Raw genomic sequence first — 17,428 nt, forward strand, 5'->3', positions numbered from 1 at the left:
CTGTAATTCATGGTGTTTCCTGTGGGCAGCTTCAGCGTGGTCCCTGCCCAGTTCTGGCAGCTGGTGCAGGAGAGCTGCTATGAGACGTCCTAAGCTGCTCCGTGCCCCCAGGCCCCAGCTTTCCTCACCCTACAAAAAGAGTTTGTGCAAGAAGCCCTGGGCTCAGCCTCTCCCTGGGGTGGAGCACCACCAGCATGCACAGGGACATGCTGCCCTCGCCAGCCTCTCCCAGCCACCCCCCAAAGATTGGCACAGTTTTGCCTGCCATTCCCCAGGATGTTTGCAGTCCAAGCTCCGTTCCTGCAGTCTACCCAAGCGCTGCACACAGTGCTTGCAGGATCCAGCATGCCTGCTCTTCACTTGAAGCTTAGGGCACTGGCTTGCCGCAGTCAGTTCTCTTCCCAGTCATTTAGGGCTGCTTGGAGCCAGGAGGATGTTTGTCCCATCATCCCTTCAGATGATGTTGTGTCATGACACCCGTAATGACCAGTGGAGCGTGACACTCCACTCTGGAGGTGGCTGCAAAACATTTGGGTGTCAGGACAATCCCATCTGGCTGGTAGTATTGCTAGCAGCAATTTCCCCACAAGACATATAAGATGTGTGCTTGCCTTTCCACCCTTTGCAACAAGACCACTACCTTCAAGTCCTCAACTTACTGAGATCCCATAAGGATTTGGTTGAATTGAGCCACGACTCACCTTCCTGGGCCAAAGCTTCAGCAGGATGCAAATCAGCAGAATATCACTGCCATCAAACTCAGAGCTCCTCTGACTTTGCAGAAGAGTAGCCACGAGCTGGCCTTGGCCTCTCATCGGGCATTGCTGCATCTCAGCACAACTGTGCATCCAAGCAGGCAACATGGGACATGTTATTCTGCCTGCCCTGCCAGTCCTGGGTCCAAACACTCAACCCTTACATCAGGGATGGTCACTGATGTCCCCAAGCACAGCTCACACCTTGGCAAGCTCATCCTGAGGTGCTGCCCCACAAACATGCCAGAAAAGACCAAAATGGTTTTATTATTTTGTGCCCAAGGGATCTTCAAGAAGCCCTGATGCACAGAGGAGGCACAGGGATTAGCAGCTCCCCTGAAAGGCAGTTAAATCTCCCAAAACCCAGAATATTCGGTGTTTTCATCCCTGCACCTAGCCCAGGTGCTTCCTGTGGAGTTTTGGAGGGCAGCAGGCTGGCACCCAACTAGCAGCCGCTGTAAATCACACCACAGTGCCCCAGGACCGCTGGATTCACACCAGCCCAGCCTCCTGCTCTGCAAACACAGCAGCTGCTGCAAGCACAGTCAGAGATGAGGAAAAACAGCAAAGAGGAGGGGAAAAAACCCACAACCCTTGGAACAGGCAGGAATGCCTGAAAAGATCTGGTTGGACCCAGGGAGGGTGAAGCCTTGCTTTCCTTGCTCTGCCCTGCTCTTTCATCCTTTGTCCCACCCCTAGAAAAAAGCTGATCTGACTGTGATTAAAAACAAGGCTTCCTTGAGCAGCTATGAAATCTCTTTTTTTTTTGGTTTTTTTTTTGTTTGTTTGTTTGGGGTTTTTTTGGTTTTTTTGTATGGGGCGGGTAGGCTGCTTTACTGGGAAAGGATGGTGGCTGCCTCCAAGCTCTGACCCACACTTCCCCGCCCCAGCCCTGAATTAAAAAACAAGCTGCTCCAGAGGAAGAAGGGTAGAAGGAAAACATGCCGTTCCCTGCAACTCTACCAGCTCCTGCCCCTCACATCTCGGCAGCAGAGGCCCTGGCCTGTTGGCAGCGTGTGGATTGGCCAGAGCAGGGGTGGGAAAGGGAGCCCAGCTTGGTGTTACTGGGCAGACTTAGAGATTTTGGGGGGATGGAGGGAGGGGGACACACACACGCGCGCCTGCGTCAGGAGGGGAGCGTGCACAGGGCTTGTTTTGTGATGCTGGATTCCAGTTCGCCTCCGCTGGCGTGCTGGGACACAGCGTCAGCTGCTTTCTGTCTCACGCTGCTATTTGGGAGACAGCGATAGGGGGGGACGGGGATGGCAAGGGGGGGTCTCCAGCTCTGGGTTGGTGCTGGGCTATGCAGTGCCTGCCTGAATGTCCCCATTGTGTTGCTGGGGAAGGAGCAGGAAGCGCTGGCATCACCCCTCTGCACGCCTTGGCACCTCCCTGGCACCCTGCCAGGACAATGGGACCCCAGGAAAGGGGCCTTTCCACCAGGGGGATATTGGGGGGCAGGGAGGGGAAATAGGAGAGGAAAAAGAAAAAAAAAATAAAAGAACAGGATTTACAAGTAGAAAACGTTACTGTGCAGAAATGGGATTGAAAGGGAAGGGAAAAATGCAGCCAACCTCTTTGTCTGCTACACTTAGGAATTAAAAACAACATTTCTCTCAGGGGACAGTGAAAAATCCCCCTGCCACTGCCCCAAAATGCTAATTTAATCCCACAAGCTGGGTTTGCACAGGTGGCTGGCCCGGCACAGGGCTAAACTGATCCCAGCAGCATGCTTCTCCCAGTCCTGAAGCCCACTGCTGACCAGCCCCTGGGGCCACCCCTGTGCTTCACCACTGGGTCTCTCCCCATTTCCCAGCCCCAGCCCCCTAAACTGTCCCCTCTCCCTCCCTGCCCGCAGGATGGGTGCCGGGCAGGGGCACCCACATCCACCCCCGTCACATGCAGGTGTCGCCGAGCTGAAGAGCCTGTGCTCACCTCGATGACATCTCCTCCATCACCAGCGTGGGGTGAGAAACTCCAAAGCTGCTCAGCGCTCCCACACAGATTTACAGCACAAAATTAAACCTGAAAGCAGGACTCAAAACCTTAAATGGCAGCAAGAAAGTTGGTGGGTTTTTTCCTTTTTCCTTAAAATGTGTGAAAGTCAATTCATTTCTCTAGGCCAGAGCCTAAGAGACAAAGTAAAACCCTTTCCCATCTCCCTGTGCCAGATGCCTGCTCCATCAATTCTCCTGTGCAAGGGTCTGGGGCTGTGCTGAAGGATGGGTGCAGGATTCAAGGCTTAGTGCATGGTGGCTTTTGCCCCCCAAAGTTACCTTAACCATCTTAGAAAAAATAAAAAGATTTTTGAGTAACATTTTGAAGAGCATCTACATGGCCTCAGGGTCATGGTACCTTGTCAAGGGGTAACATGGGCTGGTAGGACCCTCATGTTAGAGTTCAAGTGACAAGTTCTGGGCTAGCATCTGTTCAGCTTTTTATATTTCTTAATTTTGCTTGCTCATTGTCATGCAGACCAGAAAGTCCATCACCCTGCCCTGAGCAGAGGGAATCTAAATAGGCCCACAGGCCTGGCTACCATGAAAGAAAGCTCCATGCAGACATCAGGGGAACCCATTCTGGATCCAGTTTCCTGGCACTTACTATGTGACCTTTGCATTAATTAATGGGATTTGACATCAGGAGGAGCAGACACTCATTCATGAGAGTAGCACTAGCAGTTAGAGCACTGGCAGGGACCACCACACACAGAACAACGTGCCCAGTTGTCCAAAGCTCAGCATATCACAGGCAAGCACGTGGAGGGCAACTTTCACCCAGGGGAGACCAGCCAGGGCCCACCGCATCTCCCCAAGGGGGTATCTCACCCTCCAAGGACTTCACTTACCCATGCCACAGGGATAAAACGTGCAGGGCTGCTGCAGGTCCGTCTTGGCCACCCAGCAGAGTGAGGCACATTCCCAGTGGCCATCAAAGAGAAGATGGACGGGGTGGGTGACAGAACCTTGGAGGCTAGCCTGGAAGATGCGGCTCTGGGCACCTCTGAAAGCCAAGCAAAGCCCAAGACAAAAAGCATTTGGAGAGCCATGCTCATTAGAGAGGAGAGTGAGGTGTTTTTCACTTGTGTGATGTGAGCTTCTATACATGGTTCCTCATTAGGACTCAACTGACCTGTGGACCTATCCCAATTTTGGTTGGCGTATCTGCACTCCTATCAGTTCACAATCATCCGTTGAGCAGGTCACTTGATGAAAAAAAAAAAAAAAAAAAAGGCCATACAATTACAAACCAGGTCCTTCCTTGTGTTCAGCCTTGGCTCAGTGGATGCTCTCCTAGGGTGATTCAAGATACTGACCTGGGCCTTCTGCCCTCTTCCCATTCACTGCATAGTCTGGCCAAGGCCAATACCAAGGAATTTTAATTAAAAATTCTTTCCAATCACAGTGGCGTGCACTTTTTCTGTTAATTGCAGAACAGAAAGCCTCTCAGCAAACTGAATGACTGTCCAGTTGGCCAGTGTATCCTTTCCAAGCCAAGAGCTGGGAACATTAGCACCAGCACAAGAACGGTCTTTCACAGTAAGGACACATACCAATCAAGAGGTTAATGGTCATCATCATCATCATTAGGAGGCAAAAATAAGAACATTTTCTTCTGCTTGGTAGGGGTGCAAACTGAGCTCAGAGTCTGTCTCTGCCATGTTGAAGAACCAAGATGGGAGAAGGACAATCACATCTGACCCTCAAACCAATTTCACCCTTGAAGCAACCAGGATGGTGGATTTGCTTTGCGCTCGCTCCAACTTCTTCTGGGGAAAGGATGACCAGATTTTCACCCACTGTTCGGTGGAGATCTTAGTGGCTCTTGCCCTGTGGGTTTTAATGTCAATGGAGAGGCCTTGTTGTGAGAGTCCCCCAGGGTTGCATCTGCCTTTTGCATGACAGCACTCAGGCAGTGGCTCAGAGGTATTGTGTGAGATCAGTGGGTAGTCCAAAGCCCTTCTCTGTCACCTCCAGAAAATGTGAAGACTTATCATATGTTGTTCCTTAAGCTCAAAGACCCTGTGTTTTATACCGCTGAGCTTCATACCATTGTTGTTGCTCCCTTCTTCCAGGTCATCTAATTCTCTTTTAAACAGCTATAACCTCCTCTATACCACTGACATGCCCAAGCTCTGCCTCATCCACACAGCAGCATCGCTCTTCTACCTCTTTGGGGCCATTCACATAAACATGAAACAAGAAAGGCCTGGGGAGCTCCAGGGGAAACCTCCCCTTCTGCCTGATGACACTTCCCCTTGCAACACCAGCCATGGCCACCTGATGTGTACTCAGGCCAGACCTACCTTCAGCCCACTCTCTCACCACATACAGATCATTTTTTTCTTCAGAATCCACTGTAGTCCTTGCAGCCTTCCCTGGCGGATAACAATTTGGCTTCCCTGGCGCAGTCCAACCATCTGCAGCAAGCACAAGCATGCTCTGCATGGGAGGACAGGCTTTGGTGGGGATGTCAGAGATGAAACAAAACCTACCAGCCATGGCATTTCTCTCTTTGAAAACAACCCAAGGCGCACACACGGTAGATTTGGGCTGCGTTTGTTGATGCAATATCCAGCTCCTACAGCATGGAGCAGCATGCAGAAAACCTGCTCCACCCTTTCCAGGAAAGAACAGCCCACCTGGGCTGGACACCACCCAGCTGCCAAACCTGCCTCCCTCGAGCCATACCCTCATTAGGCTGATTATAATTACCCACCAACCTAATTGTACCCTTTCCTTAGGAAGATGTAAGCTCAGAGATACAGCTCCTACAGAGCATCTGAGATTTGGCAGCATGCAGGGAAGCTACTGGTAATTAGAGAGATATTTTTATAACCTATACTGAGTGCCTTAAATCAAGAGCATGGATCTAGGCATGCAAAAATCTGTGGTGTGTATCTAAAGTGTGCTGCTCATGCTCCTCATGATTAAACATCATCATTTGCACATTCACTTGACAGACAGGAAAACCCCAGCTTCTGTGTTCATGATCTGGAAGGGCTATAGTTTCAAATGTGACATGATTTCAAGGGTGTCCTGGTTGGTTTCCTTGCTCAGAGTTTAAGCCTGGCTTGGCTTATGAGGGGTAGCACAGAAAAATGATGTGTTCTTTAGCAACAGCACAAGAAAATTAACCTTGAAGATAATAAGACCCCTCCTCTCCATTTCTAAGCATGGCATATGCTTCAGGAAGCCGTATGTTGGTCTTTCTGTCTTAAAATCATTGCCAGCTTTCCCCTGGAAAAGAAGACGAGTGTATTTGTAATTGAAGGATGTGAACCAGAGGATGAAAACAAGCTGGTAAGGAAAGTTTTCACTTTCAAATGCTACAGCTTTGCTGTTTGGAAACTTTCTTTATTTCATGTTCTCCTTTCCAGCCAATTCACATTTTTGTTTCAATCTTTACAGGCCCAGCCAGGCACTTCTGTGTGGAGCTGTTGTTAGTGTGTCATGGATAGCAACACATACCTAAGGGAAGGAGTCAACGTTTGCTGGAAACAGGCCTGGCTGAACTCCCTTTCCCCCTCCCTAATCCAAATGGCCCCCAACTTTGGAAAAGTTTGCTTCCAACTCTGAACTTGCTTGGCCCCAACTGCTATAAATAGTCAGAACAAAACCTTCCAGGCCAAATGCCCTGAGTGTTTAGAAAGCTTTGATCCCACACTGCTTTTTGAGAGCTTGAGCCTTTCCAACGTGTGCAGCTTGGGCCCACATTGTGGCTCAAAGCAGAGCCAGGGAGATCTGACTGATAGGCTGGGAAGCAGGAGGGTGTCAAGCTCTGTCTGCACCCTGAGTGTGGATCCTCCTTGTCTCTCCTGTGGCAAACAGCATCAGTGCAAGACCAGAGGATGGGGCACCTAATTGGAGCCATGATACCTGCCTCGACTCCATGGACCTCCCCAAGGAGAGCTGCCCCTCAGCCAGAGCTGGCAAGCAAACCCTCCTTGCTCCTGGCTCCTGTGTTTGCTTTCTGTCCCCATTTTCCTGTGAGTTGAGGGTGCTTTACTTCCCCCTCCCTCTGTGTGTGCCTGGCTTTTGTGCCTTGGCACCACTCGCCTTGACCAGAGACGGAAGTGGAAAGACACAAACATCAGGGGGGAAAAAAAAGCAACAAAACAAAACAGAAAAGGGCTGCTCTTGCAGTATTTCCAACCCATCAAGCCCAGAGTGGGAATCCTATGAGAAATTTGGCTCTCACAGAACTCCAGGCCAAGAGGTTTGGATAAGCGGCCCCAGGGTTTGCATCCCCACCACCCAAGATCCCAATGGTTTTGGAGGAGCACAGCTCAGCTCTGACAGCCACCGGCATTTGCAGGGGTGCTCAGCACCCACAAACCAGCAGCTGGAGCAGGCACCTGAGCTTGCCCTGCCCAAGACTGCTGCGGCTGCACGAGGAGGCAGACCCACATACCTCCCCAGCCTTCACTGACCCCAGCCCTTGTGCAGCTCCAGCCACCAGCTTGTTCTTCCCGCCTGGGCAGATGAAAGGGACCCTGAAGGCCACCCCAGCACAGCTTCCCAGGCTCAGTGCTGCAGCAGGCAGCACCTGACTTTCCTACCTCTGTATTTCCAATGGGTTTCTATGTGTGCAGCTCAGAGTCCCCAGGTCCCAGCCAGGAAAACAGCTTGCTGCCCAGGCACCTTTGTCCCATGCCAAAGCTTCTCCTTTTGGGAGTAGACGTTGGCAATGCCATTCCACACAGCAGCACAAGGAGCGTGGCAGGGCTGGGACAGGGCAGCACAGGGTAACTCACTGGCAGTGCCTTGGAGGAGAGGGGTCCTCACCACCCACCGTAGCCAACACAACAGGCAACTAGGACAGAGGAACAGCACCAAAGCATCCTCCCTTCATGTTGCTTTAGCATCAATAGCATTTGCTAGGAGTTTTGCTGCAGCCTCACACTTGCTCAATGATTTTCCCCAACGAAGTGACTTCAAGGTGTTACAGGACACTTTGCTCCAGAGCAACCCCCACCTGAAACTCTTGGAAGTTTCTCAAACCCCAGCAGCGAGTGTTTGCTCCTTGCCTTCTCACCTTGCCATGCAGCAGGCTGGCAGTGGTGAAGTCATGGCTCTGTGGAAATTCAGGGGAGCTGGCATGGGCTTGGCCTGGCACATCTCTGGGGAGACAGTTTAGCTAATACTGCATTGGGAAAGGGCTGCGGTCAGCCCCATCATCCTCTGTCACTCACAGGGACCCAGCACAGGGGCAAGAGAGCCTGGAAATTACTCCTTAGGGGAAGTTATAAATAAAGCAGCACAGTTTTAAGAGTGCAGTGAAACCCCATGCACAGAGCCCACTGCAGAGAGAGAACCAGCATTTGACCACCTCCTGCCCTGCTGCGTCCCATGGTGCATCAGATCGTGCTCAGTCCTGCTGCCTGGGATTGTGCCTTGTGGGGCAGCCAGGTCACAGCAAAACCCTTGCAGGGGACACCCAGCCGCTGTGTCCACACAGTGTCAAGCTTGGCATCACTTCTGGAGCACCCATCCTCAGCTCACCAAGGCCATGGGACTTGCCACCTGAGCCCTGCCAGGGAGCTTTTCCCCCATTTTCCTGCTTGCTCCTCACCAACGCCATAGGGCAACACTCACCCAGACACGAAAATGGCTGCAGCACCCAGAAAACCCCCTGGGCAGGCCCTCATAACCTCCCTGGATCCCAGGCTGTGGCACCCTGGATGGGGTGGCTGCTCTCGAGGGGATGGGCTGCCCCGCGGGGGATTTGGCAGCACACTGCCTCTGAGGCGAGGGCTGGCTCGGGGCTTTGTTTTATGTCCTGTTTATCCTGCTGAGAGAAACAGAGGAGTTCAGTGTGCAGGAATCTCGTGCCCTCGCCCCGCTCCCCCGCCGCATGAAAGCTGCTGAGCAAACAGGAGAAAATCAAAGGCGACTGCGCCCCGCTGGCAGCCCGCTGGGTTTCCGCACCACCAGACCCGCTGCCAGATCTTACATAAGCTGTTGGCTCGGCCCGGCACTGCACTCGGGGCTTTTTTCTTGTAAATCAAGCAGCTGCCCCAGTGGAGGGACCTGAGGGACCTCTCTCTGGGACCCTGCTGCTGTGCTACCCTCTCTGCCTATCAGGGAAGACCCCTCTCCTGCATCCTTGACAGCCTGTTGGGTTTCTTTTCCCCCACTTAAATAAGATGTGAGACCTGGGCAGCCCCTCAATGCACAACCATCCTGCATTCAGGTGGTCATTGGCATGGCAGGGCATAGGTGGTGGGTGACAGCCAAGCCAGGCTGTCCCCATGGCATCCTGCAGTCCCCAGACTCAACCCAACACCATGAGCCACCACAATCTCGTCTCATCTCATCCCACCCTCTCCAAGACTCAGGAGTGGGGCATGTTACCTTCTCCTGCCAGAAAAATGAGATGCTTTGGCCCATCTCAGCTCGGCACTGGTGAGGCTGCACCTCAATTACTGTGTTCAGTTTTGGGCCCCTCATTACAAAAAGGACACTGAATGACTCAAGCATGTTCAGAGAAGGGCAACGAAGCTGGTACAGGATCTGGAGCACAGGTCGTACAAGGAACGGCTGAGGGAACTGGGGGTGTTTAGTCTGGAGAAGAGGAGGCTGAGGGGAGACCTCATCGCCCTCTACAGCTCCCTGAAAGGAGGTTGCAGAGAGCTGGGGATGAGCCTCTTTAACCTAATAGTAAGCGATAGGACAAGAGGTAATGGACTCAAGTTGGGCCAGGGAAGGTTTAGACTAGATATCAGGAAGCATTTCTTTACAGAACAGGTTGTTAGGCATTGGAATGGGCTGCCCAGGGAGGTGGTGGTGTCCCCATCCCTGGGGGTGATGAGTAGAGTCGACATAGCACTGAGGGATCTGGTGTAGTTGGGAACTGTCAGTGTTAGGTTAATGGTTGGACTGGATGATCTTCATGGTCTTTTCCAACCTAGACAATTCTATGATTCTGTAACATCAGACCTCACTTCTCTCTATTTTGCACCCAGGGGCAGTCACAAGAGGTTTGGCACCAGTGGCATTCTTGCCACCAAGCACTGCCTGAAGCACCAGGGCAAACTTCCCCTGCTGTCTGTAAAGGAGTCTTGATCCTGTCATCTTTGGCTGTCAAGCAGTCCCCAGGTGTAAGGGTGTCCCCAGACACATGCCCTGCATGAATCATGAGGAGTCACTTCCACATCTCTCCTGAGCATGACCTCTCATCAGAACAGAAATTAAAACCCCGCAGACATAAAAACACGTAGGAAAGAATATTACATCCTCTATGTATATGCCCCTCACCACCAGGCATGGCTTCACCTTTCTCTCCAACACAAGATTATTCTTTGTTTTGGTAATGTGACAGCTACCAAAGGAGGACAAGGAAGAAGGTCATCCTACCCTCTCTTTTCATACCCACCCCTTTTTTGCTCTCTTTGCGTGCCTTTCAGCATGGGAAAAGGAAGAAAGTAAAGTTTCATGCTTTGAGAGGTCACTGGGAGCCAGTGCGCAAACAGAGGTGGCTCTCAAGGGCCCCATGCCCCGACTCACCCATCCAGCCACACCAGTTCCCCTACCCTGTGCAGTACCCCAGGAAGAGCTCCCCAGACCATTACTTTAGCAGCTCGATCCAACACCACTTAGACCTGCCATCCATCAGTCTTTGCCAACATGCTGTCATCCTCTATCATGCAAAAGTATTCCTACTTCCTATATTTTTTTCACTCTGTTTAATAATTTATTATTAAAAGTAATAATTAAAAAAAGTATCAAAATGCCATTTTCCTGGGTTTTACCAGCATTCAAACCTAATCATGGCAGCCCTGTTTACCTGAATACTTTCTGAGAACCTCAGTAGGGAACTCCTCACTTTCCAGTATGCATGGCAGAGGATTAGATCAAATTAACTCATACTTGGAGCTGCGGCAGTATCAGGCAAATCCTGGCTTGGCTATCTCTCTTCAGACTACATCTTGCAAAAAGAAGGGCTGGAAACAATTTTGCTTTAATTGCTTTTTAAAATACAGCTAGCAGATGGTTTGGTAACCTAAATTCATGACTCCTTCCACAGCTCCAGGCTGCTGGCTTGCAAACCAAACTCAAGAACAACCCAGGTAGCGAGGGACCCATCCTGCCTGTTTTACCAAAATGCTGGCCATGATGCCCAAGACTGGGCTGGCTGAGAGGGACACCTCAAGGCTGCCAGGCCATTGGCTGCCTTTGCTGCATATCCTGCCTGCAATCCCCAGCCACCAGCATCAGCAGAAAGTTGTCTCCATTTCTGGCTGTTGGTCTCAGCTCAGAAACTAGCCAAATGGCACTTGGGTAGCCCAGGTCTGGCAGGGACATCAAACAGGCTGCTGTCCTGTCCCAAGTCTTATTTTTGGTTGGAGGGGTTCTAGGCAATGGGCTGGCTGCTCCTGAAGAGCACTCGCTCAGCATTGGACAGCCAGAAATGAGGGACAATTTGCAAGTGCACCACAGCCTGTGGTGTCAGGACGACCATGATCAGAAACACCCTGGTAATCCTGGAGAGCCCAGGAGTATATAAAACATGGTCCGCAGCTTCCCTGAAGAGCACAGTATGGCCTCTCCAGGGCACGGGGGGACATACCCTGCCCACATGTCCCTTTGTCAGTGGTTTATTCTTCATGTGTAGCCCTCACATCTCTATGAACACCTACATGCTCAGCATCCCACGGTACCCAGCTGCCAAGCTCTGCCCCAAAACCAGCCACATCAGTGTGGAGGAATTAAGGCTGTCCTGAGAACCTTGCAAACGTCTTGTGAAGCAGGCTTGTTTTTCTCTTACAAAGTAATTTGAAATTCTTGGAAGGCAATCAGGAAAGTACAAAGTATTCCAGCTCAAGACAGCCTGGGACTCATTCCTTAGAGGCACAATGGTTGTTTACTCAATCCCTCATACATTAATATCTAAAAATTCATGAGTTCAATTGTAAACAAGAAGTACTGGCTTTACAGTGTTGTCTATTTAACAATAGTGGTTCCAGCCTGAATGCTGATTTTGTTGTTATCTTTCTTCTAATCTTGCTATAAGAGGGTCAAGATCTTGCAAAATTATGGGAAATATTTCAAGCCCATTTATTTCTGGTTTTGAAATGCATCCCTCTGAAACCCAAGGCCAAAGAAAGATTATTTCAAATCAACATTGAAGAGTACAGGCAGGGAGAAGAGCTGTTTGTGCCAGCACTGTCCTCTGGCTCAAGAACAAATGAGGAAAAAGCCAGCCACAGATACATTTGTGCTGGAAATCTGTAGCACATTCCTGACAACTGAAAGGGAAGGTCCCCAAGGCACTCTCTTAAGAGGACAAGTGGACACAAAATAGCCCAAACCCAACCGTTTCCAAGACAAAGCACAACTGGCTTCTGGAAGCACTTGTACCAGCAGATTGCCTGTGGTGAACAGAGGTCTCATCTGCATTCGTCAGCCCCAGGACTCTGAGACTTCTGAGGTCCAAGAGTCATAAATTTGGGTTACCAAACCAGGACCCTTCCCAACACTTCATCTGAGGAAAGCCTCTGAAACTGCATCCTGATGGCAAGTTGACAAGGCCAGCTCCTTCTCCCAGAAGAAGCTGTGGGGGATGAGGTTGGAGAGCCTGCAGGATGGACATGGTCCAGAGATCACTGAAGTTCACTTCTCCTTCCACCTTTGCTGATTGCCACATGCCCTTCTCATCTCAGGTCTGTGCAGCCTTGAGCTCCCCAGCAGGGCCCACTTAGAGACCTCTCTCCCATTTGGCTCTGATGCTTGCCAGAGGGAGTGAGCTGAGACTATGGCTGTGGGTTCCAAGAAGTTCACCAGGACATTCACAGCTAGGCTGGTGGCATTTCCTGGCTCCTTTACAGTCCTGTATAAATGCTCCACTGTTTCAGGAGTTATCATGCCAGGGAACATCGTTTTAGCTCAGCCTTCTTATCTCTCCTGAGCAACAGCTACTTGTTTAGATAGTCTAAACAAGATGAGATCCATCCCTCTTGCTTTCTGAGTCAGAGCAGATCAGCCAGCTCCACCCTGATGCTTTCTCACACTTGTGTGGAGCTCGGACACCTCCACACAAGCCCTTGTTCCAAGTGGGTGAGGAGAAACAAGTCAGAGAGTACTTTCATGGGTGATTAAGGCTGTTCATGAAACTCCAGTTGCTTCTCCAGGGGACGGAGCCTCAGGCTGTGAAGTAGCAGACTGCATGCTAATCTCAAGGAAGCAGTGCAAAAGGAGGGAGCTTCCTTGAGCAGAAGGTTCATGTATCTTTATCTTTGCGGCTGTCAAAGGGCAATAGCTGAGATTGCAGTGTCTTGGAAAGCCTCCATTCAAGCTATCTCCCGAGGACATCAAGAAGTCTGGAAAATCACATTCACTCTCTTGATAAAGGTTTCAGTGAACAAATGAACTGCACAGCAGGTTCCCAGGGAGCAATCACTTCTACTGGCTAGAAATATATCAACTTACATTTGAGTGAAGTCTTTGGCTTGCTGGAACACACAGATATCGCCTGGAGATGCACAAACCTGCTCTCCTGTTGAGATTCACCACTGTTTCAGCTGTAATTTCTGCCCTGCAGAAACCAGAGAGACAGGTGGGGTTTATGGGGTGGTCATCCAAGTGTTGCCAAATCACTATCCATGGGTGAGATCTCTCAGACAAGCCCAGATTTCAATCAGCAAAGAAACTGGAGAGAAGACACTCCACAATTCACTCTCCCTTCCTGCCCCATGAAAGACAGCAGCACATATCACCCGAGAAAGTCCATGAGATCCTTACTGCTGCCTCTCCAGCCAAAGAGACCTCCACTGAGAAGTCACTAATGCATCAAAACTTGCAGAGCTACTGCAATGCAAAAGGCAGCATCTGGCTCCCTGTTCACTCCAGCAAGCAGCTATTTCCATGGACATCACAGGTACATCCCCTTTGGGACATCACCTCTACGTCTGCACACAAATTTTCTCATTGGAGACCCCCACAGCCCACCTCACCAAGGAGGACATGATCTGCACCAAACCCAGCTGGGACCATGCTGATGCCACTCAGGCTGATAAATATCCTGTTCTAATGAAAAAAATCCATCCCACTGCCTCAGGCTATGGTGGGAAAGGCTCCTGATCCCTGTGCGGGCTGGGGGTACCACCCTGCAGACTTCAGGCAGGGTGGGAGCTCCTCCCTGGCCGCCTGTGGTGACGGCAGCAGAGCACAAAGCAAAACTGCTTTGAGGGCTTCGCCTGCCCAGATCCGCGGCTCTTGCCCATCCTGACGGTCAGCCAGTCCACCCCAGAAGGCAGCTCTGTGTTTGTCTTGGATGACCTCCTGCCAGACCAGCGCTTTCCACAGTGCGGCTCTTCTGCTCTGCCGGAGAGCGGATTTCCTGCTGTTTGATCTAAATTTGCCTGTAATTTCACTGAGTGACTCCTGATTTCCTTCATCAGCCCTGATCTCTCCATCAGGGAGGCAGCCCCGCAGCCTGGTTCTGTTTGACAGGGAGCTGGGGGAAAGGCCTGGTGGTCAGAGCTGCTGGTCCGTGCTGGCCCTGGAGCTGGAGGAGTGGAGAGGACCTCCCCTCCCTTCATGGACACGCAGTGCCCTCTGCCGATCTGGCCGCCGAGCGAGATGCGCAGGAAGGAGAAGCATGCAGGGATAAGCAGCTTTGCAAACCTCGGAATAGGCAGCCAAGCCTCCAGCCTCCCTTCTAGCTCTTTGCTGGCAAGGCAGAGACAGTACATTTCTCTCTGCTGACAAATCGCCATTAATCACAGCTCTTGGAGCGGCTGTTTGAGAAGCCAAGCTTGTTAAAGAGGCCCAGGTGGTCCCATCAGCCAACTCCACACCAGCAGGTTATAGCTACCTAAAGAAACCAGGACATCTTCAGTACTCTCTGCATTCCACCCGCAATGCTCTCCTTCCCCATGCAATGGAGAGGGGGACAGCCTGGCAAGACAGACAGAACATTAAGGGACAAGGCGCCAGTGTAGGGGACAAGTCCTTTTCCCTTGACCAGAGGCTCCCTTTCCCAAGAGAAATGTGATGCTTTCTCTTGGAATAGTGGGGGGAAGCAGCCGCACAGGGAGCACAGGCTGGTGGTCCAAATTGTCCTGGGGAACAGAATAGCCTTACCAGGAACCACACAGATCAGGTGTGAAACAGACATCGCCTGTACCAAGACTTCAGTTAATTATTGCTCTTGCTACAGAAGCCTTCCTACAAAGATAGACATTAACTAATCAAAGGCCCAGAAAGTTCCCTTGTAATGTTTCTGCTCACAGGACTGCAAGGAAGGTTAGCTGTAGCCCATCATTGTTAACTGCAACTTCAATACAGTGGACTTAGCCGCTGCGAGGTATGTTAGGTCTGTGAGGGCCTCTGCCGAGTTCTTCTGAACCAGTCAGGGGAACTGTGGAGCAAGGGCAGCTTCCTGCTCCCAACTTAGGCAGAAAGAGCATTCCAGCTGGTTTGGCTGGAGTTGGTAGGGACCCTACTGAGGCCCTGCAGGTGTGATGGACCTGGGTTGCTGCAGCACAGAGGAAGCAGAGAGCTTGGCACAACTCCCAGACCACCCTGGGTCCCCACCATCATACCAGAGAAAACCTGGAGCTGGTCCTGAAGCAGCACCCAGCCATGGGGCTGGCAGGACACCCATCGCTCTGAGCAGCTCACACTGGAAGAAACCATTTTGTCTTTCTTTTCTTCTGCCTTGTCAAACCCTCTCCAGTACATTTGAGGGAGAAGAACCTCAAGTGAGGTTTAAAGGCCACAATACAGGCAGCAAAGTCCACTCCTAGTTAATAAGATTCACTTTAAAAGATAAGGCCTATTAGCATCCAGAGAATGATAGAGGTTTGTAACACTGGGAACAATCTGACCCCCAGCAGGTTTACGTGGCACAAGCAATGTCCAGCTAGATAGTCATCTCCTGGTCCTGCATTGAAATCGGCTCCTTCCCCTGACTGCAAGGACTGCATATTCCTTATCTCTGCTGCAGGGGAAGGTCACCACTAGCATGCAATGCATTCAAGTTTTGATTGCTTTCCCCTTCAATTAATTTTTCCAGGAATTGTAGGTGCTCAGGACACAAAGCAAGTGGAGAAGGATCTGGCTCAGTTTTGCACTTGGTTCCAAGGCAAGGTTTCCTTCCTCCTCATTTCTAGCCACAGCTTTTCTAGCGCTGCCAGTCCCAAAGGGTACCAACACGCCCTCTCTGCCATCAGTCCCTGCTTGTTACATACCACACTTACCATCCTCTTGGACACAGAAGACCTCTGCGCCTTCACATTGTGCCTCAGTCTCTTTGGTGCTCTTCCAGTTGAGTCAAAGTGACTTAGCTAAGGGATAATGTGAAAAGTCAAGTCCCTTGTGTAAACCAAAGCCTAATTTAAGAGGGGAGGAGCATCTGAAACCACATACAGCAGAGCCCAGCTTGAAAACCTCAGTGACTCTCGCAGGACCTCTCATTCAGTCTGATCTCTCTCTCATGAGCATCGTTTGTTATGTTTCATGGATATATCAGTTCCTCCTTCCCTGAAAAGCCAGTCACTGGTGCAGTGGAGCCTGGCCGCTGTATAGAAAATAGAACCACACAAATTCTCCTGAGAGGAAGCAATTAGGCTCAGGCCACACAGACCTGATGCCTTCTGGCATAAAACCTTAATTTTTTTAAGAGCATCCCAAACCCAGCACCTTCCAAGGTATTCACATCCTTTAGCACGGAGCCGGGGATATAGCTGAGGGTTGATGACAGGGGCACCACAAGGACCTATCCCTATTTCCATGACCCGCATACCCTTTTGCCAACCCCCACCTCTGGCCCCAGCCTGCTTGCTGAGAGTGCACAGCTGGTATCTCTGTATTGCACCTAATCAGGAGATACCCATCCAGGACGACTGCCACCCCTCTGTGCACGATATCTTCTTGTTATCTCACACCCGCTGTAAAGTGCTGGCACAAGAAATGCTGAATCAGGAGTGCTCAGCTGGAAGAAATTGATTTGTTTTTTAGCACCAGCAATTCCCTGAGCCAATTCAAAGTGTTCCTGCTCAAGGAGTGGAGGATGGCCCCAGTAAGTGCAATTCAGTGCCTCACTCCCTGAGGAATATCTTGATCCCAAACCAGGATGACGTTGTGAAGTTGGGCAATGGGGAGGCCAAAGGGACCCATAGTACACCTTTTGACAACTCAAAACTATTTCTTAGCACCTTCTGGCCTCTCCTTCATAGGCTTGCGATGAGGTACCTTGGCTGCTGATGTTACTTGCAGTGGCAGCACCCAGAACCTCCCACCTGCACCCAGGACTGATGCCAGCCCCATTTTCTGTACCACTGATGCAGTCACCAGCATGTTGTTAGCCTGGGGAAGTCAGCAAAACCCACAGCCACTCCTCAGGAGCCTGCCCAGAGTAGGCAAACAACAACCATTTCCCTGAGCTCAGCAGCCCTGCCTGATAAAGGATAGGATGGAGCCACTCAGCAAAAAGAAGAAAATGCTTTCAGCACTGGCTTTCCTCCCATCAGATAGAGAGTGCACAGCCGTGCAAAGTCCCTGAGGTATGGCTCTGGGATGGCCACATGGCCCCGGGATGCAGCCAAGCCAGGCAGTGACAGCTACAGGGAACAGCCTGGCTTTCCATCCCACCCAGGCTCTGTGGGGCATAGGAGCGGTACCTGAGCACGGGCAGGAGATGCAGCCATCTGAGCCCCACAGACTGCT

At 51.0% G+C, this 17,428-nt stretch overlaps 1 long non-coding RNA gene across 1 annotated transcript; it reads right to left on the reverse strand.

Annotated features, from left to right (window-relative positions):
* Positions 1-11,830: 11,830 nt before the first annotated feature.
* On the reverse strand, positions 11,831-16,164 carry LOC113482630. The gene is made up of 3 exons (XR_003398891.1): positions 15,961-16,164; positions 14,843-14,926; positions 11,831-13,292 (listed from the first exon to the last, which is right to left on the reverse strand). It is a non-coding gene; the product is annotated as an uncharacterized LOC113482630 (long non-coding RNA).
* Positions 16,165-17,428: the final 1,264 nt, after the last annotated feature.

Source organism: Athene cunicularia (assembly GCF_003259725.1).
Source record: "Athene cunicularia isolate RWA chromosome 8 unlocalized genomic scaffold, athCun1 chr8_part1, whole genome shotgun sequence".
In the NCBI taxonomy this organism is placed as follows: domain Eukaryota; kingdom Metazoa; phylum Chordata; class Aves; order Strigiformes; family Strigidae; genus Athene; species Athene cunicularia.